Source organism: Leptonychotes weddellii, chromosome 4, assembly GCF_054177405.1.
Source record: "Leptonychotes weddellii isolate Sample4059 chromosome 4, ASM5417740v2, whole genome shotgun sequence".
Taxonomy (NCBI): Eukaryota; Metazoa; Chordata; class Mammalia; order Carnivora; family Phocidae; genus Leptonychotes; species Leptonychotes weddellii.
The window spans coordinates 73,161,791-73,186,329 of record NC_138372.1 but is presented as its reverse complement, the minus strand read 5'-3'; the positions used below and the strand labels follow the sequence as shown (position 1 = coordinate 73,186,329).

Here is a 24,539-nt window from a genome sequence, read left to right as displayed (position 1 = left end):
CATGATCTGAGCCGAAATCAAGAGCTGGACGCTTAACTGACTGAGCCACCCAGGCGTCCCTGTTGTATTTCAGACCAGGAGGTGAGAGATGTTTGTGGGGGGGGTGTGTGTGTGTAGTCAAGGGCACATCAATTGTTTTGGCAGGTGATGAAATAGAATGTCAATTATCATGACAAAAAGGGGCTTGTGGACTGGCAGACTCCTGTCTCATCATGGTGAATAAACTCAAATCTAAACTCTTTAATGTGATATGAAATATACTCATGGAGATCCAACTTTCTCTCTGCTTCCTCTCCTGCTCACACTCCTATCCTTTCCTCAACAATCTGCCAAGTCACTTGAAATTCTTGCCTTTAGCACTACCGCTTACATGTCTCCAGGGATTCTGGTTAGAAGGAGTAGGTACCATGGGATGGATTTCTCATTAACCTGTTAGTACTCATCTTAGCAGGAATTGCTTTATCACATGGTCTAGCACAGAACCTGGGTTCTAGAGTGGAGATAGAATGGGACCTAACACAGGCAAATTTTGGTGGCGAGGGGAGGTGAAGCAAAGGGCCTGATGTGGGCAGAATCTAGAGAAGGAAGCAGGGCAGTGAGGGGCCTATTGGGCAGCTGTAAGGATCAAAAGCAAGTGCGAATATGGCAGCGAATGTGTGCATTTATGCCTTATCCCATGCAAGGGCATTTCCAAGATGAGTACTTGGTTTACCCTCCCAGAGCCCCAAGAGCAACACAGCAAAGTCTTCTCCAGGGGCTGCTTACCAAAGATAAAGCAGAAGAACTACAGAGGTAAAACCCGCTGGTCCCTAGGGATGGCCGGGCTCATTTCCAGGATCCCTGCAGAGGCTTTGGAATGGCAGGAAGGGTATGGTGCTTGGAGGCAGATGACTTGCCTCCAGGCCCAGCTCTGCCATGTACCAGTTGAGAGATCTTGGTTTCTCCATCCATCAAATAACATCAAGCATCTGCATCTTCCTGCTGGGTGGCCTTACACACTCCTGTTACAGCAACTACTGCTAATATACCAATGTCTCCCAAATCCCAGTCACCAAGCCAGTCCCCTCCTGAGTTCCTCCTGAGCCCTGAATCCAATCTTCCCCAAACATCTCCATTGAGGATTCACAGGCCCCCAGAGCTTAGCACGCCCCCATTGACCCACTCACCAGGTTTCTTTCCAAACCTGCTCCTCTTCCTGGTTGCATTGAGGTAAATGACACTGTCATCCACCCATGGGCTCAAAAAGAAAGCTAGATGTTTGCCCTAGCCTCTCCTTTACCTCCCACATTCAGTCACAAGCTCTCTACAGGCCTCTTAAATGTCTCTTGAACCCAATCCTGCTCTCCATCGTCACTGCCACTGCTCTGGACTGAAATCACACCGTCTCTCTCTCTCTGGGACCAATGCAGTGACCTCCTGTCTCACTCTTCAATCTGGTGGCCCTCCTGCATGATTGCTTTTTCTAAACTGCGAAGCTCTTGTGCCTCTCTTACTTAACACCCTTAGTGATTACCTATTTATTTTCAGTGGGGTAAGAATCTAAACTCCTAACACGTCCTAGTTCCCCTATTGACTCATTTCCTGCCCATCTTCCCTCCCCTGCTTTTTGCTCTACCTCTTACCATGCTCAACTACTCAGAGTGCCACACATGGGCAAGACTCTCTGTTTTATAACTTGAATGGTCTGCTCCCTTGCCTGGAATTCCTTTGACTTCCATTTTGGCCTGCCTAGCCCCTACTGAGATCCAGATTCTTCCTCAAGAAACCACCCTGGTCCACCTGAGCCAGCCAGAACAGGCTGCCTCAAGGCTCCTTCCTCCTCTCACGGAAGCTATCATACTGAGTGGTGACAGTGACATCGTCTCTTCCCTCAGGGGTCTCTAAGCTCCTCAAGTGTGGGCAGTATGCCTCAGTCCCTCTGTCTCCCATTATCTGGCACAGTGCTGAGCCCTCCCCTAGTGCTTGCTGAATGAGTGAATGAATGAATGAGTCTTGTCACCATGCACAGTACTTGTGAGGAATTAAATGATGACATGTGAAAATATTTTGCAAACTGTAAATGCGTTAGGGATATTTTTGAGAATCAAGGGATTTAGGGAGGAAATAAACATGTGAGGCAGGGCCCCCTGGACAGTGAAACAAGAATGAGGTGGAGCCATGATGGCCTAGGAGTCAGGAGAATACCAAGACGGCTCTGAACACAGCTCAGACAACCCGGGACGGCCCATGAGAGGAGTTGAGCTTCCTGAGAAACCAGTCTGGCCACAGGTGCTTGGGGCAGACATCACTGTATGACCCTGGCTCCTCACCCAGCACATCGATCCTTCAGTCAAGTGCTCCGGCAGTGAGCAAACACATTTCTAGCTTGGAACCAGAGCTTCCTTATGTTCCTGTGACCCTTCGTTAGGGGGAACATGCAGACTTCTGGAAGAATAAACTCATAGTCTTTATTAAAGATGTAGATTAGATTTTGATGGCATTTTGGCTAAGGCCCTGGAATGCCCATGTTCTCCTTGCCAACAAGACTTCTTCCCAGAGAGAAAGAGAGAGAATGATAGCAAATGGGAACACAGTACTGCTATTTCTGTGCGCTGTGCACAATGCCCAGTTACGTCTCTGCCTGCCCCCACTCCCCGGCCCCAGCGCAGAGCATGGTGCTGGGGAAGCTGAACCAGAGCATGCTTTTAGGGCTTGCAGCTGAGGTGGGGCCTCCATTCCCCCCTAAGAGTGAATACAGATCTCAGGTTTTCTACACTCCCTGGGCTAGAGAGACAGAAGGACAGAGACATACAGAAGGGGCCAGGCCTTGATGGGGGGGGGGGTGGGTGGGGATGGGGTAGTGACTGGTCACAGACATGTGGATGTTTCCATCTCACAGAAATGTTATAAAAAATGTGTCCTGATGACCATAGTGGTGTAATCATATTGGCAGTGATATTACCTTGAGGAAGAATAAAAGGGATGTGGACAAGAAGAGGGTTTCTTCTCCTTACAGTCTCTATGGAGTAAATGGGGCCCCCCACATATCCAGGAAGGCAGTTAGATAGAGCAAACATTAGTTAACCATAAGTGTTTATTCAATACTGTTATGGGCCAATTTGTGTCCTTTCCCAAATCCCTAGGTTGAAGCTCTAACCCCCAATGTGACTATATTTGGAGACAGGACCTTTAAGAAAGTAATTAAGGTCAAATAGAGGTCAGGAAAGTGAGGCCCTAATCAGATAGGACTAGTGTCCTTATAAGAAGAAGAAGACAGAAGAGGAAGAAGAAGTTCTACAAGCCAGGAAGAGAGTCCTTACCAAAAACCCACCTCTGCCAGGACCTTAATCTTGGGTATCAAGCCTCCCATGAGACTTCGAGAGCTGTGAGACAATGCACGTTTGCTGTTCCAGCCCCCCAGCCTGTGGATTCTGTTATGGCGGCCCCAGCAGACTGATACAAATACCTACTGTGTGCAAAGTTCTTTGCCTCTGTGGGTCGCAAATGAAGATCCCTGGAAAGTTTCTGTGGGATTTTTCCTGTTTGAGTCCCATTCTTTGAGTCTCCTTAAGTATCATTTCTTCTTGTGACAGTATGGTTTAAGATAAAATTGTGGCCTTCCCAGAAGTTTTGAGAGAAACCACCACTCATCCTTCATTAAAGGCCATTCCCTCTGGCTCCTCTTTCTCCTAAATTCAGAAGTTTGTGCACTCATGAGATAAGTGGGAGAAGGGTCATTCTCAGTGCCTTGAGGTATGGGCTTTCTGCCACAGATAGACTCACAGTCCTGTGGCCCCCTGCCAAGCTGGGAGGGAGAACATGGGTTCTGAAGTCTCCAGATCTTCCCAATGTGCTGCATGAGTGTATTAAAATTCCCAGTCTTACTTAAAATAAAACTCCTAAGAGACACATACATCACTTCAAGTTTCCTCAGAATTATCATGACCTTTTTTTTTCAAGGGTTAATTTTCAGAAGGGGTTTGATGCTTTTCTCCAAATAAAGAGCTTTGTTCAGAGAGTTATTGAAGTCAAGTACCATTATGCTTCTGAGCTGCAGGGGATAGAGTTCAGCTTATATAAACCAAGGTGGGGGGCCCCTGGTCCACTGGCAAAGTGGGCATTGGTACCTGTCACTGTGATCCCCCACCTGCAGGAATGGTGCCACTCACAGAGCCTTTCATCTCACACTGATGTCCTGCTGGCGGGTAGAATATGGAGCGGGGGTGCCAGACTGGCATGTTCCAGAGGACTTTTATGGGCAAGCAGAGGTGGCTCCAACCACCAGTCCAACATGGGACGACACCGAGAGCAGAGAGTCAGAATTCAGGGAGGTAGCAAGATGGAAACCTGCCCTCAGGAGAGAATATCATGATGTGGGGCATCCTTTCCTCTTTGCCCTTAATTTCTCGACAAAGTCAGGAAAAAGGAACAGGAGGAAAAGTTGAGAAAGGAGAATGCTGAGGTAGGTTTTAGTTCAGAGTGAAGTGGGCCCACCTGTGTCCTTCCCTCCCACTCAGAGGCCTACTGAAACAGCAGCAAAGATGTATACGAGGGAATCAATTCAATGGTGCACAGTGCAGCCGCACATGTCAGCAGAGTTTTTGACAATTTTCTAGAAGATGGAGGAAAGCAAATGGGATTGAATTGCCAAGTAAACCACAGAGAGGGAAGCTGTATCTGAGGTACGAAAGGATGCTGCAGTGAGAGAGTCAGACTCTTGGAAGGAGAGCTGTCTTCCTGGGGGATCTGGAAGGGGTGCCAAGCTCTGAGTTGACAGAACGGTTAAGTAGGACTGGAATGTGGGTTGGCCATCAGGATGACCATTTGAAGGGAGATGTGTGGAGCAGCTAAACCGGTTGCCCACCTTCACTCCCACCACTTCCCTGCCATGGGTGCAGACCAGCTGGCCATGTACTGGTCACCTTCAGGGATGAGTGAGCTCTTTCGGGGAACTCAACAGTTGGTCTGGGAAGGGCTAGGGCTCCTTGAGTGAGGGTGGTCCTTCCAGAGTGAGGCTGTCCTTGTGTTGGCCCTGAAGAGGGGGCATGCAGGGGTTGAGGAACATCCTGTCAGCCTGATTTCTACCCCTCTCTCTAAAGTGAGCAGTGCAAGTCCATATGCTCTATCTTTTAACATATATTTGTAAATGTGAATGGATATACCAAAGACAGCCAGAGTTCATGGAAATTAAACATTTCAATAGAAGGGCTGAAAGATAAAGTTGAGGAAATATTCCAGAATATAGACCAGAATGACAGTGATGTAAAATATGAGGGGTACGTTAAAAGACATGTACAAGTCAAGATGTCTAACATCCATCTGGCAGGAATTCCAGAAAGAACATAAAGGGGAAAATTTATTAAAGAAAAGATAAGAGTTTTCAAATTGGAAGGAGCTGTGGGGGCTTCAGCAAAAAGAACTTTTAAAAGGACCCATATATGTTGTGATAGAACAAGAAATGCAAAGAGAAGATTCTCAATGCTTCCAGGGAGTAAAGACAGAGTACCATAAAAGCGTAAGAATTAACATGGCTGTGGCCTTCTTGTCAGTAATCTTGGATGCTAGAAGAGTAACTTAGGGGAACAATGCCTTTGAGTCCTGAAGGAATGTGATTTTTTGAATCTAGAATTATTAATTCAACCAAACTATTTACCAAGTATCAGGGCACACGAAGAGTTTTTCAGTACAATACTACTTAGTCCTTCAGTTAATAATATTTATACGATTATAATATTACAAAGACTGACAATTAATTTTCAATTCTCAGAATGTCTATAGACAAAACAAAGATTTAAACATTTATCCACTGTCTTTGTTTGTTTGGGTTGCTATAACAAAATACCACATAGCCTGGATAGCTTATAAACAATGGAAATTTATATTTCACTGTTCTGAGAGCTGAAAGTCCAAGATCAGGGTGCCAGTGCAGTCAGGTGCTTAAGAAGGCCCTTTTCTGGGGGTGCAGACTGCCAACTTCCTCACATGGCAGAAGGAGAAAGTAAGCTCTCTGGGGCCTCCTTTGTAAGGGCAGTAATTATATTCATGAGGGATCCACCCTTATGACCTAAGCAACTCCTAAAGGTCCCACCATCCAATACCATCACACTGGAGATTAGGATTTCAACTTACGAATTGGCGGCAGGAGACTCAAACATTCAGACCATAGCACTGAAAGATTACTTGTATGGGGCACCTGGGTGGCACAGTCGGTCAAACATCCGACTCTTGGTTTCAGCTCAGGTCGTGATCCCAGAGTCGTGAGATTGAGCCCTATGTTGGGCTCTGTGCTCAGTGTGGAGTCTGCTTGAGTTTCTCTCTCCCTCTCCCATTGCCCCTACCTGCCCTCTGAAATAAATAAATTTTAAAAGAGAAAGAAAGAGAGAAAGAAAGAAGAAAGAAAGAAAAGATTACTTGTGTGTGCTCTCCAATAACATGAAAGAGGAATCCAAGAAAGAGAAAGTCATGGGATCCAAGAAATATTAGAAATAACTTAAGGGTGTAATTAAAATTAAAAAAATCAACATGGCAGCAACTGGTACATACCCGAAGACAATGAGATAAAACTAGGTATGTTTAAGAAATTGGATATTCTCAATGATATGGTAATGAGGATATATGTTTCTATTGTTAATTAGTTTAAAAAAGAAAAGTAAGTAGAAACCCCACAAAAAACAAAAATCAGAGGTAAAATCCTAATCCAAATAAGAAACAAATTAAGGTATAGTTGTGAGAAACTGATTAGGGTAAGAAAAGAGGACTTACTTGATTTTGACTTTCGAACATTCTCTTTTGAGTAGCTTAGGATTATTTTCTTCCTTCATTCTTCAGTAAATAATTTTTATATATTTACAGTGATAAAAACTCTTCATTGATTTTCAAATTTTAGAATAAACTTTTTGAAAAAGTATGAAAGGCTAACTTTGGTTTCAGAACAGAGTATAACTATTGCAAACCCAATAAATATAAAAGGAACAGGGCAGTTATGACAGAGGTCAGGAGGTGAAGGTAGGGAGAAAGGGTTGGAGGGGAGAGGGGAGAGGGACAATTTCCTCAGTTACATAATGAGGATAAGTTAGCACAAATCCTCATGTGCCACATCAATAAATACTGTAGAAAGTTGATAAATCAAGAAATTGAGGTATAAGCTTTTATTTAATATTTTGTGGCAACCATCAGAAGAACTAGAATCAGGTTGGCTGAAGTTGGTTACCATAGAAAGTGGAACAGGGTAAGGAGGGGGAAAAGGAGAGTTTTCATAATGTTATACAGTATATGAATGTAATTTTCATCACAAGTAAGTATTACTTTAAAAATGTAAGTGGAAGGACACTTGGGTGGCACAGTCGGTTGAGCGATCGACTCTTGGTTTTGGCTCAGGTCTGATCTCGAGACCCGCGTCGGGCTCTGCACTTAGCTCGGGTTCTGCTTGTGTTTCTCTGTCTCTCTCCCTCCCCACCACCTCCCATGCTCTCTCTCTCTAAAATAAATAAAATGAATCTTTAAAAAAAAATATATATATATATATATAAGTGGAGATAATAATACTATTTCAAAGTGTTGGCACTGGTGAAGTAAACAGACTCTTTTTTTTTTTTTTAAGATTTTATTTATTTATTTGAGAGTGAGAGAGTGAGAGACAGAGAGCATGAGAGGGAGGAGGGTCAGAGGGAGAAGCAGACTCCCCGCCGAGCAGGGAGCCCGATGCGGGACTCGATCCCGGGACTCCAGGATCATGACCTGAGCCGAAGGCAGTCGCTTAACCAACTGAGCCACCCAGGCGCCCGGTAAACAGACTCTCTTATGCTCTGTTTGCAAGAATGAAAATTGAATTGGTCCAAACTTTTCAAAGAGCAATTTTGTAATATTAAAAAGAACCAGGTTCTCCCTCTAATAATCATAGTGTATAAATTTCCAATCCACAAAAGTGATGTAGAGCAGCACCTGGCAAACCAACCAAGAGGGAGGTGGCAGAGTACACAAAGGTCCTTCATTGTACATGAGCGTGAACATTCACACACACAAGCTCACACTGCACCATGTGTCTTACATACTGACTCACTGAGAAGGAACATCAGCCGCCCAGGTTCTTCAGATTCTCCTGTCTCCAGATTTAATTCTTTCTGGTGATCCTTGCATGGAAGGCTGTCTCTGTTGGTTTCTCCATCTCTATATGACTCATTTTGGTTTACTTTTGTGGAAGCAACTAACTGGAGAGTTGGGACTTTTCCCTCCTGACAGAGTCTGGGGTTAACCACAGTGTTCCAAAGCTCATGGGCACTGGCCAGCCACTTGGAGGAGTGCCATTGAGTCTGTTTGTCCTCTCCTTGTGGTTACTCAGAAGAGGTCCTGTCTGTGTTCCAAATGTGGTCAGCCTATTAGAGAGGCATCCCCCATGGCCTGACATGGTCACTCTCCCTGTGTCATCATGATGCTATGGGAAAGAGAACACCATTGCCTTTGGACAGCCTTGGCAATGGCTGTCCAACTTGACTTGAGTAGAGAAGCCAGGTTCTTCCCATGATTTGATGATGAGACCCCTGGAAAATGCTTATGGTCAAACTATAATTTTGTAGAGCAAACAGTTAATATAATTATTCACAACAGCCCTTAATCTCTATTTTTGATGAGAAAATTGATGCTCAGCCATGGTAAGTCAATTTGTCCATGATCATTCTGCTAGAAAGTAGTTAAGTGTAGATTAAAATCCAGGTCTTCTGATTCCTAATCTTGTGTGTTTTTTTTTTTCCACACCATTCTGTTTTTTTTTTTAGAACTCCTTAGTGTGATAGTTGTTGGCATTAGACAAGAAGATCTTTACTCTGCTTTGGAGTTCTGTAGAAATCCCCCATTCTTTATGATAATATTGAGCATCTCACTTCATCCGGCTTTGGACTGGATCTCAAATTTGCTACTTATCTACTGTGTGCCATTGGTCAAGTTCACACAACACATCTGAGTTTCAGTTTCCTCGTTTGTAAGACAGAGATACTAATATTTATCTCCAATGAAACCTCACCAGGATTGTTTCAAGGTTTAAATAAAATAATATATAGCAGACACTAAGTCGGAGCTTAAAGTGGTGGTGGTGATGGTGGCTCTCAATGTGAAGAGAATGATTTGAAAACGTTTTGGACACATTAAACAGCCTTTCCAAATTTCCTTTTCAGATGAGTTCCCAATTAGCTACTCTCTGTCTTCCAAGATGTCAACTCATCTTCACAATGTTAACCTGAAAAGCAGCTAGTCATACTGCTTTGTTCAGATAGCAGTCTTGAGTTAGCATCTCTCTTGCCAAAAGCAAGTAGAAGTGTTACGCATCAGATAGTGAGCATCCAACATGTGCATAATGCAATCAGATGACAGCAAGTCCCATTCTAAATGTGGTTGCTCAAGGAGATACGGAAGCTGTGTGCACGGTAGGGGGCATTTTCCATTGATGGGACAGTGTCCTCTGTAGCAGGGAGAGAGGCGTTTGAGTGCCAGAATCACAGGTGTTCAGAGAAGTGGGTAGCATCTGTACTACTGGTAAATTCATGCTTTCCAAGTTCATAGGCAAACAAGTGGAGACTATTCATAACAGATTCTGTATGTTGGAGAAAACAAATGTCAGACAAGACCATGAACGTCTGGGCTCTTCAAAGGAGGGCAGGCAGGAGACAGGGCAGAAAGTAGGCATCTCATCTGCAGTGAGATACTGTGGCATTGGCTCCAGTTATCAAAGGGCTGGAAAAGTTAAGTCGTTGCCTGTGAAGTGGGCTAAGTCCACAAAGACACCAAATGCAGAGGAAAAGAGAAGAAGCAAGGTACAGATAGGAAGATAGGTGTAGTTCGCCTTAGACTTGTTCTTTGTGGTACGATGAAGTGACAATACCCAAATGTATATATGGGATAGACCTGAGTGCAGTGAGGCTCACAGAGGGGCCTCAATTATATGTCTACTTGGGGGAGCTCTGAGAAGTTAGGCCTTCAGAGGCCCAAGGGGTAAGAAGCCTGCTTGCTTCTTAGAAGAAATGAGGCTAGAATTGTAGGCTTGATCTTCAAAGTCTTGGAGTAAAGGATAGAAATTAAGGGTGTACCAACCCTGAGTGTGGAAGGATGAAGTGGAAAGAGTTCCTCTGGCAAGCTGGGAAATTCTCTCTGACTAATCAGATGTGTTGAAGGACTTGCATATCTTCAAACCCAAGTCAGCAAAAAATGCTTTGAGTAGGACTCAGAGCTTAAGTAACCTGAACTCATACATTTAAAATATTGAGAAAGTTAATAATAGATGATGAAAGAGAAAAAAAAAAGCATTCGCCAAAACTTCAGAGCAGTGGTGCTCACAGAGAAGGGAGGGAAGCAGTTTTGCCCCCAACACCTTCCAGAGGACATTTGACAATGTCTAGAGACATTCTGGGTTCTTAAACTGGGAGGAAGTGATATTGGCATCTAGTGGGTAGAGATGGGGAGCGATGTTGCTAAATATCCTACAATACACAGGACAGCCCCCCAGCCCCAACAAAGAATGATCTGGCTCAAAATGTCAATAGTGCAGAGGTTTAGAAACCCCATGTCAATAGTGCAGAGGTTTAGAAACCCCGGTTTAGAGCTATCATCCTTTGTTCCACATATATCAACCATTAAACAATGTAACTAGTTGAGAGGAAAAACACCACAAGGGAGAACAGAGGCTTTTGCTCAAAACCAAATAAGTCATGAGATTAATATGATCGTTGCAAATGAGAAATCTTAGCTTTTCCCCACAAATCCTTTACCCTAAACTTTTCAAATACGATGTAAGGTTAATTTAATAGAACCACATTTTTTTTTAAAAAACTATACAAATTTTTATAACGGCATTGTGACAGCTTTTAGACATGTATTGTTACTAATAGTTTGTAAATCACATGAATTGCCTTATTTAATGTTTATAATTTGGTATAATTATCCCAATTTCATAGACTCTGAGAGGTTAAATTTTATATTTTTTGGACATCCGCTCTGTGCCAGGCACTGTGCTAAGCATTGTGGTTGTCACCCAGACAGATAAAACCTTAAAGAAGCTGAAAATCGCCTAGGGAACACAGAGATGTGATACATACAATAATAGAAGTATAAACACAGCCATGGGAGAACGGGGGAGGAAACCGAAGTCATTTGCCTGAGGTTTACAAAACTAGTAATCGGCCGATCTGGAACTTGTCTTAAAGTCTTCCAAGTCTCACGTTAAGTTAGTTCTGTCTTGGCATAACAGTGTAACTCCCTTATCTTTCCCAGAGATGTAAAAACAAAACCGAAGAAAATCATTCAAAAACACATCCATAAATTACGGAGTGGGCAAGCATAGAAGCAGCGTTGAGAGGGTGGGAGGATATTAAAAGGGAAGATAAGACCTAGCACAACAGAAACACTAAGAGGTTGCGGGCTTCAAACCCACCACTGGGCTGTTCTTGAGGTTTGCAGCTATTTTAAGACCGACACCAACCCTCCCCAGCCCCCAACCAGAATGGTGTGACTTTGAGCTGGAGGAGCAGGAAACAGAAATCTCTTGCGGTTAGGCTATGTCCCTTCAGATGTCGCCATGCTTCCCTTCCTCTGGAGGAAGGCCCATGTGAGGAATTCTCCATTTAAGGAGAGTGTCTTGGTGAGCAGGAGGAGAGGCCTAACAACCACAGGTAAATATGGTGGAAGACACAACAAGTGGCCGCCTCTTCATGGAGTCAAATTCCTCTGGTCAGTTCTTTCTCGGCTCTCTTCCTCCCCCAAACCTGGATGGAAATAGGAAGCCACAATTCACTCCCAGCTACTCATCCTGACAAACAAGAAGCTGATTCCAACGAAGTATCATTTTGCAGCTGTTTGCTTCTGCTTCCACTTCCCCAGAGATGCGCTTTTTGCTGTCGCCACTTGCTCCAGTGTCTGGGGGACCAGGGCAAATTCAGACGGTGCTGGCTGCCTGCGCTGGAGGGTGCCCCACAGGCCTGGATACGGATGCCCAGGGACTGAGTCACTCCCTTTGTCCTTCCAGGCAGAGAGGGGTGGCGATGGGACCCCTGCCAGTGACAGAGAGTACTCATTCTTTCACTCAGGCCAGGGCTTTCTCCCTGGGGGACAGACCAAGAGGTAAACACAAAACCTGATTTGCCTGTGCTGTATGGAACCACAAAATCTTGTTGCCACGGGCCACTCCCTCCCTCCATCCCCAACCAATTCCATGTTCCGGAGGCTGGGCTGCCGCTGGGTTTATGCTGCATGTCGCTCCACAATGGACACAGCTGACTGGACCAGAGCAACCCCTGACCCGCCTGGACCAATCACATCCAGGTAGAGCCATGATGTAGTCGTAGGATTCCCTGTCTCTACCAGATAAAGCTGACCAACTAGAACTCATCCCAGCCCTGTTCCTGAGCTAGACTCCAGCGCAGAGTTGTTGCTTTTCACCAGCTTGCAGGGGGAGTTACCAAGCTGGGTTAGTAACTGTTGATGGGGCCCTTTACATGTCACAAAGATGAATTAGAAATGTATTTCTAATGGTTGGTGACTAATAATGAAATCATGAGGCTATGCCTAGTCTAAAAAATGTCTAGGTGATGGGTCCGAGCTCACGTCTGGGTATTTGCTACCCCCCCACCCCCAATGCTGTACTCTAAAGAGAGCTCTTTAATTGCCGTACCCCTGACCAGCCCCCACCCCCCCACTTCCAAAGAGGTAAGATTCCTTACTGCTGGGAGAGGAGCCAAGTCAAGCTATGTAATAAAACCATAAGGGAGGAGGAGAAATGGGGGTGGAGGAGAAAAAGCAGTCATGGGGACAGGGAGTAAAGGAGTTCTCTTCAGGATATGAGCAGAGCCCCATCAGAGCAGCTATGAGCCAATGAGACAGAAAAGAAAGTTCTTTTTTTTTTTTTTTAAGATTTTATTTATTTATTTGACAGAGAGAGACACAGAGAGAGGGGGAACACAAAAAGGGGGAGTGGGAGAGGGAGAAGCAGGCTTCCCGCAGAGCAGGAAGCCCGATGCAGGGCTCGATCCCAGGACCCTGGGATCATGACTGGAGCCGAAGGCAGACGCCCAACGACTGAGCCACCCAGGAGCCCCAGAAAAGAAAGTTCTATGTTTCAGAGTCCCTATCTATGTCTGTCTTCTGTAATGAATTGCATGAGGGAAGAGCAAAGAAGGAAATTCCTTTTAAATTACATGCTGGTTATTGTCCTGTGCTTAAACGTGGCACAGTCCCAAGGCCAACACCCAAGAGTCTAAGCGTTGTGAAAGTGGCACCTATAAATAGGGGAGAAGGCCCTGCAGAAAGACGAAGCCATGCCTCTCAGTCAGGGCTCTGCTTGCACCCCAGGGGCCTCCGTCACAGAGAATGCAGCCAGCACAAACAGAGAAGGCAGGGGTCCCAGCACCGGTCAGTCTGGCTGCCGGGAAGGAGACAGCCTGGATGGTGACGCACTAGACCTTGGGCATGGGGCGGAGGGCCACTCAAACAAGGCACTGTCCTCACCATTCACTGGGACTTTTAGGACAGGGGTGTCCGGGAGCCCATGACAGCGGGTTGGAGGGAGGAAGGGGAATCTGTTTGGGAGCAGGTTATGGCCTGACGTGGGTACCCTAGGGCAGCCTGAAACTAGCCAGGCTCCCACCCGGACCAGGGATGCCCCAGGAGCTGCCGAACCACTGGGTCACAGAGACCACTACTGGTAGGTGGTGGCTGTGGGGCAGCCAAAGTTTCTAAGATCTCAAAGACAGTTTACTCAGAGAGAAGTCTCTGGGACATGCTCAGAATTCACCCCCCCTGTACCCCCCCCACCAATGGCTGCAGATTTTAAGATTAGAAGGGGGGAAGATCCATGGGGCAAGGTCAACATGAGAGAGACAGCTGCACTTGGGGGTAAGTCACTATGGGGAGAGGGGCTCTTGATCATGGCAGCTCCTGTTATCCAGGCTTATTACTGAAAAGTTGAACTTGGGTGAGGGAATAGCAAAGGCAAAGCAAAGTGGCTCGAGGAATGGAGGCAATATCTTGGATGGGAAGCAGTGGGGTGCATTGCACTATAAAAGCCAGAGGCCTGGGGTTGAGGCCTTGCTGACTGCTGGCATTATAAATACCACTGGGCTCTCCATTTTCTCATGTGAAAAACAAGATCTGTACCCTCTCCTACATGAAAGTGGTTAGCAAGTAGGGCGCATTCATTCACTGAGTTATTCTATAAAATATTGGGGGCCTGCTTTGTGCCAGGCACCAGGCTAGACTCTGGGCACATGGGTGAGCACTTAGCTGTGGTCCCTGCCCTTACTGGCCTTACATTCTACCCGACCAATCAAAATGTTGGTTAAATCTGGATCCCTTGCTCTCTGCCTCCACCCTCCCCCCCCACACCCCTTTCCTGTGGAATGGGCTTCAGCTAGTACTTTTAGAAATTGTTAGCAGGGAAGGGAAGACTCAGAACAGCACATTTTAGAACAGATAGGAAAGTAAAACTGATCTCCTGGTCCCAACCATCCTTGCCAGCATAAGAGATTTATGGGGAAGATAAAGAGGTTCTAGAATAAAGCCAGGAAATGATTACAGCCTCCTTCCAGGCTTTCCTAAGAAAATCATAAATCTTTCCCAGGCTTACACCAACAGCAAAAAGGGTCAAACCAGCATTTTAACAGTTCTTCTGAAACTGGTGGAATATTTGCTGGCTATTTTTAGAGACCGATTAGAAGGCTAGTGAAGAGGACCATAGGTGAAAAATTAAAAGAACTATGATGATGATAAAGATAAAAATATGATAGAAGTGGCCTAATGAAGATTACATATACACCAGGTCTTCTCCTGCTCTGTGGAGAGCTATTTAAGATACAATGTATGTGGGAATCTTTTAAGTTGGATGTAGGAAGGCACCTCCTGACTCTAAGAATGGTTGGATGCCAACAAAGTGGAGGGTTATGGAATGAAATCAGCTTTCTTATGTTTGAGCAAACAGACTCGTAGATGAAGTAATCAAACTTAGCCCATCTGAATGTTTGTTTTCTGTTGTTATCCGTCAAGGCTCAAGCCAAGGAAACGTTGCCCAGCGTGGATGACTACCATCTCTGGTGTGTTAGCAAGCCTGGACACCCGTAGGCTGTGGTGGTTCGGGGCCCCTCGAAGACTCTGTGGGCCTCCAGCCCATCTTCCACCTTCTCCATCAGTTTCATTGTCCAAGAGGCTGCCCGGCAGGAACTGTGCAAGAGCTCCCTGCCCTTGGGCTTGCAGCTGGGCTCAGCTACGAGGAAGCATCGGCGGGAAGTCCTCCAGAAGGGCTGGGGCAAAGTGAGGCGGGTTATCCATTCAGCCTCCTCCCCGATGGTTTGACGGCTGCTAGATCCCTTTAGGGAAGGCTGCGTGCAGCTCCTACTGTGTGACCTCCCCTGCAGCTACAGTTCTCACTGGGTTCAGGGAGATACCTCCCCACCCCTCACACCTTCAGTCTTCAGTCCTAGAGGTGGTAACAGGCGTAACCCTGCTCAGACCTCTGTAAACAGTCCTTCCATAAATTCTCCTTGGTCAGCTCTTTTGTGTGTGCCATCTGTCTCCAGCTGGAAATCTGGCTCATACACACTATGAATCGGGCTTGAGGAACTTCTGAAATTCCAGTGTTTACTCTAACAAAAATGTTTTGAGCAACTACTTTATACAAATGATAAGTAAATACTGAGGGGCTTAGTAATAATATCCAAACCTTTATGAGTTTTTGGTGTGTGCTAGTTCCTGGACTAAACAGTTGATGTGATTTAATCAACTCAATAATCTTGTGATGAATATGTTTTTAAACGTGTTTCCAGGCAGCTCAACCAATGTTCACTGGGGTTCCATACGTTGCCTGAGCCCATCCATACCACTAGGAAGTAGAGAAGGCAGGATTCAAACCCAGATAGGTTTCATTTCTAAGCTTCTATTTTATTTATTATTATTTTTTAAAGTCTTTTTTTTTTTTAAGATTTTATTTATTTATCTGACAGAGAGAGGGAACACAAGCAGAGGGAGAGGGAGAGGGAGAAGCAGGCTCCCCGCTGAGCAGGGAGCCCGACGCTGGGCCCGATCCCAGGACCCTGGGACCATGACCTGAGCCAAAGGCAGCTTAACCGACTGAGCCACCCAGCCGCCCCTAAGCTTGTATTTTAAACTTTTTCTCTTTATGGCTTCTTCTATACACTAACTGGTATGATAGGATGGTCAGGGAATCAAAAACCAAAGAAGGAGGGAGGAAGTCTACCATGTGCCAAGAATCACGTACAGAAAACGGGTCTCTATTTTCTGAACTGAAAGTTTAGTAGGGGTGCAAAAGGACACAGAGCACAAACGAGGAAAAGTTTCCAGCTGAGCAAGGGGGTGAGAGAGGAACTCTCTGAAAGGGGAGCATTCTGTGCAGTGATGTGCTGCTGTCTAACAAATGGTCCTCCAGCCCCCCCCAAAGCCCTGATTAGTAGTGTTTGCCGATTTCTGTGGTGTGAATACTCCCACCATGGAGGGTGTCAGGCCAGCAGTGTGATGTCCTGGAAGGGGGAGTGGGGAAGAGATGTGCGCCGCTGGTCCGTGAGAACCAGCACAAGCATCACTGGACTTATGGCAAGAATGGGGAGTCAGGCACAGCATGGTGTGTTTGGGGCACCACGAGGACATGAGCTCTGCCGGACCACAAGAGACAAGGAGCCGGGGCCGGTGGAGTGGCTAAACACTGGATTTTGAAAACTTAGTGAAAAGAGAATATAAAATATCTCATTAATATTTGTGTTGATTACATGTTAAAATCATATTTTAAATGCATTAGGTTAACCACATATTTATCATGAATGTCGTCTGTTTCTTTTTACTTTTAAAAATGTGGCTACTGGAAAATCCCAAGCTACACAACTGGCTTGCATTATATTTCTTTTAGACAGCTTTGGGCCAGAGAATTTGGACTTTATTCAACGGGCAACACAGAGTCTTAGGAGGGTTTTAAATGGATGTGGTCTGCTTCCCATAAAGATCCATCTGGTGCCATGTGGAGTTTGCGGAGGCCACACAGAAGGGGGGAAACTTGGGAGCGGCCAGGCCAGAGGGAGGCCAGACGGCATGAAGGCCGAGGAGGTGGGAATGAAGAAGGAGAGAGCAACCTGGACGGGACAGGGCGGCCGATTGGTTGTGGGAGGTGAACAGAGGGAGGAATCAAGGGTGATCAGGTTTCCGGCTTGGGCAACAGTCTAGATGGGAGTAGGATAAACAGAGAGAAAAGAACAGGAGGGATGAAAATTTCCTGTGGGAGGAGAACGTGTTCAGTTTCAGGCATGATGTGTCTGAGGTGCCAAGAAACCTGCAACTGGGTACAGGGGTCTGGAATCCTGTTGGCACCATCTTAAAACCATATCTCAAGTCAGCCATCTCCCACCACCTCTAATGCTACCACCCCAATCCAAGCGACTGTAATATCTTATCTGGATTTTTGCCACAGCCACCTAGCTGGTCTCCTTGCTGATGCATTTGCCTTGTTTTTTCTCAAGTCTCCATCAACAGCTGCAGTAGTGTTGTTAAAAGCCACATCAGAATGTGGTATGCCTCCACTTACGATCTCCAGGGAGCTCCATGGCACCCAGTGGTCATACCACTCTGTACAATGACCTAAGGCCCAACATGAGCTGGCCCTGCTACTCTCTGAGTACTCTTTCCCTCAGTGATTCTGCTGTAACCACACCGACCTCCTCGATGTTTCTAGAACTCACCAGGAACCCTCCTGCCTCAGGGCCTTTGCACCTGTCACTCTTCTCTTGCATTTCTGAGGCGCGGTTTCCCTCACCTTCTTTGGGTCTTTATTCAGCTATCCCTTTCTCCATAAAGACTTCCTGCTCACCCCATCTAAAATGACATCCCCACTCTTCCCTTCCTTATTTTTTCATTAGTTCTTACCTCTATTAATCTCATACAATAAATGTTTCTTATTTATCATTCTTTAAGGTCTGTCTCCCTCATTAGAATGTAAGCTCCGTAAGGCAGAAATTTTGTCTGTTTTATTTTCTGCTGTGTCCCCCGTACCAGGAATAGTTCCTGGCACATAGTAGATACTGGATTAATATTTGTTGCATGAACCAATAAACTGCAGTAAACCAAGGGGGTGAATACATAAGTTCTAGAAACAGACCCGTCTTGGAATCCCAGCTCTGAACTTGTCATTGTGACCTTGGACTGGTTCTTTAACATCTCTGAGCCTTATTTTTCTCATCTGTGGAATGAGGGATTAATAGAACCTCCCACAAAAGATTGTTGTGAGGATGCAGCCAGTCAAGAAATATTTCTGGAACCCCTCCCGTGCACCAGGAGCTGTGTTTAATGGGAAATCAATGAGCTAATGACCCTATGTCTGCCATATTGTAAACGCTCTGTGGATGTTAGCATTTACTGAGTATTAGCAGGGCAGGGAGTGTTAGACAGTCAGCAGACAGGGCTGTGGGATGCTGATCTGGGAGTGAGTGTCCTGGGAGAGGCTGAGCTGGCCCGGGAGTGGGGGGTGGTGAGATGGTGGGGGCGGGGGTAGGGAGGAGACAGGACTCTGCTGACTGCTGAGTTCACAGGGATGGAACCATGAGGGGGAGCTGGGAAGCAAGCTGGACTTTAAAGGCTGTTCAGGGGGTAGAAGGGGAATTCTGGTGTCATCAACAGTATACCAGTGCCAGAACCCCAAAGCACTGTAGAGACAGACTCTCCCCAAAGCCACAAGTCATTCCTCCCAGGAGGTATGACACTGTTGCCATGAGAAGAACACAGTAACGTGGCAGGGTCCCACCTACTTCAGACTGGGTTAGGGCTGGACTCGAGTCCCATGCCTTACTACCTGAAAATCCCATGAAAGAGCTAGAGCCTCATCATGGGCAGAAATGGACAATGGCTCTTTGTCACCAGCCAGAGAGCTCTGCGGAGGCAGAGATCTGAGGTTGCTGTCCCTGTCGGGGCCTCAGATGGTGCAGAGATGAGGGTCAAGGCACTGCGAGGTCACAGGTCAGACAAAATGAGAGCATGGAGGCCTGGAGGACCTGCCCTTTCCTTCCAGACCTGGCATGGCTCTGGCCCTTGCTGCCCTGGGCTGTGCCTTACCCTGGCCTTCCTGGTAGACTTTTCCGGAAGACTTCCCAGGGGCCTCTCAGCTCCCCAGTGGAAATTTGGAAGAAGTCCCTGCCCTATTTTCGGGTCTAGGCCCTGGGGATGAGGGAGCCCAGGATAGCAGTTATTTAGACAAGAGCCCCTCAGGCACTCTGGCTCCTTCAGTGCCCAGGAGGTATCTCCCCTCAGGAGGCTTTGTGGTGCCGCGTCTCCACAACACACAGTAGGGCCCTCACCGCGTTACGGCACAGAAGAGGCTGAGAAGTCAAACCCCATAGAGCAGGCGCAATCGCAAGGCTTAGCCACCCCTTCCCACCCCTCAGTAATATATGTTGCATGAGAGACACCTGCAGTTCAACACATTGTCAAAAAGTGAACCCTTCTGTCACCACCAACTAGGTGTTGAGGGGACCACTGCCGGTACCCCAGGATCCCCCCCTCAATCCCTTTCTGATTTCTATTCCTTGCCTCCCCCTAAAGGTAATTACTCTGCTGCCTTCTGGAACAATCATTTTGATGTTTTGTTGGTTTGGTTTGGTTTGGTTTTAACAAGGCATCATGGTGCAGTGGGAAGAACGTGGCTTCTGGAGCCAGGAGGGATTCCTTCACATCTTGGTTCCTCTCCTTACTAGCTGGGTATCGTTGGGCGGACTATCTCACCTCTCTGCGTTTGCTCTCTGTATTTGTGACGTGAGCATAAGGACTGAATGCAAGCTCATAAAGTGGTGTGAAAGGTTCAGTATGCGTTCGCACATGTGAAGCCTCGGATAGTCTGGCCGCTGTTCACAGCATGCCACCTAAAAACACACCCCCGAGCAAATGTGGTCCAGGGGCTAGTTTTCCGACTCTGGATTCATGGAATCACACCATAAACCACCCAACAAATGAACAAACAAACAGGTGTGCGGAGCCTGTATGATAAAAACAACAATGGTGATGGCAGAAAAAAAGGATGGGCCAGTTGCTGAGGTTCTGGAAACAGGAGAAGCCTGACATGACGGGCAGGGGGATGAGGACGAGAGCACCAGAGGTAATGCACACAGATAATGAAGAGCTGGACAGAGAAGTGTAACTGAAAGGACACAGCCTGGGGCCGAGGCGTGGGAAGGGCTCTGGGGCTGCGAGGCATCTTGCCTCCCACCAACCTGCACCAAGGGAGGTCACAGGAGGACAGCGTTTGGAAACAGGGAAAAGCGTTGCTCTTGTGGACCTCACTGCGCTTCCTTCACAAGGTGGTGGAGTCCACTTCCCCATTCTGCCTCTGGTTGCTTAACCGCACATTTCCAGTCCCGGCCGCCAGGCTCAGTGCAGGTCACTGCACGCACAAGGCGCCTTTGGTTTCAGGGCAGCCTGGACAGGGTTCCAAGCCACGGGGGCCCTTCTCTCAGAAAGGAACAGCCTTGTGCTCAGGGAGCCAAAAGCCCCCACTCCCAACTGCATGCATCCTGTGTAGAGTGAAACTGGAGATGTCAAGCTATTTCATAAAAGTGCCAAATACTTCGTGGAGTTTATGTGGTTTTCTTTTGAAGTTACACGTTCCCCTTTTGCTAAATGTTTACTGACCACTCATTCCACTCCAGGCCTTGGGCCAGAGCTTTGCATGCATCTGCCTACTTGATCTTCTGGTCAACCCGGTGCCGCGGCCTCCTAGCCTTCTCTGTCTTACAAAAAAGGAAACAGAGGCATGGTAGCTTGCTCAAGCTCACATGGCTGATAAGTGAAGGAGGCCTGGCAAAGGCCGTTCTCTTGTCCAGTCACTGTTCTGTCTCTTCATTTCCCTGTGCAATGGTCCTAGTTCTGCCATCAGTGGGCTGTCTGACTGGACAAGCTGCTGTGGGTGCGACAGTGGGAGGAGGCCTGTTTGTAAGGAGGAGGCGTGTGGGTCCCAGGCTGCTGCATTCCTGAATTCACTTCACTTCATGGGGGACCTCCTGAGATGCAACCCAGCCCTGGGCACTTGGGGGCTCCAGGAGACGTAACAGCATGGCCTCGGGCCTCCTCAGGGAGTTTCTAATATAACTGGGGCCACAACTGATAGTAAAGACAGTGAATAATTTCCCCAAGTGTGATTCGGACCAGAGTAGAAGGGCTCTGGGAAGGCAGCTCAATGAGTGGAAAAATGGATCATCTTGAAGGAAGAGCAAATCCTCCTTAACATTTGCCGAAAATAACTTCTCTGTTAGGCAAGTCATCATCATCTGGCTCCCAGTCAGCCCAACCTGCCCAACCCCCAGCTAGGAACCTTGGGCAGCTGGTGGACATGCCTCATTTCAAAGAAAGCACGAACACCTAGAGGGTGTGTTTTCTTTTCCTCCACATAATATACTTTCATGTGACTGTGCACAGGATGAAGAGGGTAGATGGTGAGGAAACAGAGCCAGGGGAACTAAAGGGCTAGCAGGGATTGTGCGAAAGTCACGGAGTGAACCCAGGGGCGGGGACACCACACATGCAGAGGCTGGTTGCTTTGACCCTAAAGATCTAGGGCAAGCAGAATCCCAACTTGACTGGGTTGGGGCCATGACATGGGAAACAGAAGTACTGGATTCCCGACGCTACCAAGTTTAGACTGTCATTGCAAACTAGAGTGACCGTACTGTGAAGTGTCGAGCTTGGTTCACTCGGTGAGCCAAAGAGTGAGTCTTAGATTGGTTTTGACTCACTCCTGTGACACCTCAGAGCCTGTGGAGAGCAGCGAGCAGCATCCGTCCCAGGATTCTTAGTCTCCCACCCTCTCTCTTCCTCTCCTGAGTTTCCTTAGGGTTCTGTGCCAGCTCTGTTACTCATTCCAACATTACAAGGGGCGATGCCACCCATTTCCAAGATTTTAGTGTTCAGGATAGGCTGATGCTCTCAACTCTGGAAGTCTGGCTGGGAGCTGGGTCTTGGGAACACGGCTCCATCCCATTTATCTGAGGACTCAAACAGTTGGCAATTTTGATTTGGTCCCAGAGCAAGAGAGGGCTCTGCAGTAGGTCCAGCCTGTGGCACATGCAGTCTTGCCCCTGGGGCTCTGTAAACTGGAAAAATCCCCTGGGGCAGGAGGTATCTGTGATAAATCAGAGCACCATGTGTATTTGGCAAGTTGTATCTGGAGAGCTGCAGTGTGGATCTCTAAGTTCTGGAGCAGGCACATGTGATCTGCAGCAAAAAAAGCATGCAGTTCTTGAAAGGCAAGTCTTGGCAGGCTACTGAACGTGGGGAGAGAGTGAACATCTTGCCAGAAGTCATCCAATAGTTTTACATCTAGAGCTATCTATCACGGACTGAGTGCTGTCATTCCCACTAAGTCATGAGGTTGGAGAGGCCAGGCTGTATCTATCCTACACTGATCGTGGCATATCCAGGTCTGGTCCTGAGCAGCTCTGGAGGGTATGAGTAAGCTAACTGATCACGTTGACCAGACTCACCTATCACCTTTTCCCATTGCATTGGTGCCTCTTGGCGGAGGAGAAACAGAAAATCCAGGCCTAGCTCATGAGGGCTTGACTGGATATGCTGGTGTGAGCTGAGAATAGACTGTATGGTGTCACAGCTCCACTCCGGGGACTCTGCAAAGAGTAAGAAAGCACAAGAAATCCTCCCAATGGGCAGAGATTCAGGTAGTGTACCTTGTCATCCAGTTTGTGAGGAGAGAAACGGCTTTTGGTAAGAATATACTGGGGAGTCCTGAGCTGCGGTAAGTGGTTTGGCTGCCTGGTCAGGGGTCTGGAAGAAGCAAGATCGGAAGATCGGGGTTGAGGTGATACAGGAGAAGGGTATACAGGAGGCCTGAAGTGTAGACATTGTTATACATGAGTGTCCAGCAGAGAATCCCCTACAGAATCAGAGAGACTCAACAACCAGGTAAACAGGATGACTTGACGGGTAGATACCAAGCGGCCTGCTCTCAGTCACCCCAGGGCTGACATCATGGATCTATGACTAGAGTTGCCATGGTGGCAGAAATGGGGGCCATGCATACACCCAACAAGCAGGGTAATTGCCTCTGATCATCATGAGGAGGTAGGATTGCTGCTGCATCATGGGGACGGGGAGGAACAGGTTTGGAACTCCGGGCATCCACTGGGACATGTCTTGGTGTCCAGTTCTATTTGCAGATGGGCAACTATAGCAACCACACCTGATAAGAACTTGGTAACCAGGGGTCCAGACCCTTCGGGAATAAAACTCTATGTTACCTCAGCAAGCAGGCCATCCAGACCAGCAGAAGTGCTGGTGGAGAGTGAGGGGAATCTAGAAAGAGTGGGGGAGGAGGGAGATGGTGAGCATCAGTCCAGCTGAGGGCCCAGCTGCAATGGTGGGGGGATTTGCCTGCTGCTGTGTTTCTTCTAACAGTCCCATGCCCGCAACTCCCTTTGGAAGGCTGCCTGCCGATCACTAGACTGCTTTGCCCACGAGCGCAGAGCTCAGAAGGGCCTGGGTGTTTCCATTTCCTCAGGGCACCCCTTAGCCAGGGACTGACAGACTTTGTGAGTGCAAAGCCTGGCACTCAATGGAGACAAATTCACAAGTCGCTCCCTTGTGACACTTCACCTGAAATCTCACAGCCTTGGCTCCCTCCAGCTCCCAGGCTTGCTTCTCCCACTCTTGGACCAGTTTCTTCCAGGGGCTGACCTTTCTAATCACTGGCACTGGCACCTTCCTCGCGGGGTCTGCTTCCAGGTAATCTCCCATCCCTTAGATAATGGGTAACAACAGGTCATGTTCATCGGACATTAACCATGTGCAAGACACAGTAGTAAAGGCTTTTACGTGCCCTGAGCCATCTAATCCTCCAATCAGGTGAAGTGAGCACAGTTGTAAACTCTCAGCAGCACAGCCTAGCACTTGGGGGCACAGGCTCTGGAGGTGGTCAACTCCGGGGTCGAATTTTGGTTCTGCCAATGGCCAGCTGTGTGACCACGGGCAAGTTACTTTCCTCACCTGTAAAATGGGGACGAGAGCAGAGTCTGCCTCATAGGTTGGTTATGAAAAGTCGATGAGTTACTGCGAGTAAAGCGTTGGAAAGTGCTATGTGGGTATTTGTTAATGAACAACTACTTCACACAAGGGGCAGTCCAGACTTACAAAGACTAACTAACTTGCGCGAGTTCACCCAGTGAAAGTGGCACAGTCAAGGATTCACACCCAGGGCAGTAGGATTTCAAAACCTTCTGTCTTTTTTTTTTTTTTTTAAGATTTTTTATTTATTTATTTGAGAGAGAGAGAACACATGAGAGGGGATAGGGTCAGAGGACGAAGCAGACTCCCTGCCGAGCAGGGAGCCCGATGCGGGACTCGATCCAGGGACTCCAGGATCATGACCTGAGCCGAAGGCAGTCGCTTAACCAACTGAGCCACCCAGGCGCCCTTTTTTTTTTTTTTAAGATTTGAATTAATTATTTGAGAGAGAGAGACAGAGAGTGATAGCGCAGGTGGGGAGGAGAGGGAGAAGCAGACTCCCTGCTGAGCAGGGAGCCCGATGCGGGGCTCGA

General features: G+C 47.3%; 1 long non-coding RNA gene across 3 annotated transcripts in view; it reads right to left on the bottom strand.

Annotated features, from left to right (window-relative positions):
- The window catches only part of LOC145721322 (uncharacterized), a 108,143-nt gene that overhangs the window by 23,857 nt on the left and 59,747 nt on the right, over positions 1 to 24,539 (bottom strand). The window contains exon 1 of one of the 3 annotated variants that reach the window (XR_014145000.1): positions 8,039 to 8,737. The exons of the other annotated variants lie outside the window; for them this stretch is intronic. This is a non-coding gene — a long non-coding RNA (uncharacterized LOC145721322). Of the gene's footprint in view, positions 1 to 8,038; positions 8,738 to 24,539 lie in introns of those variants that run through there. 3 annotated transcript variants of the gene reach the window in all.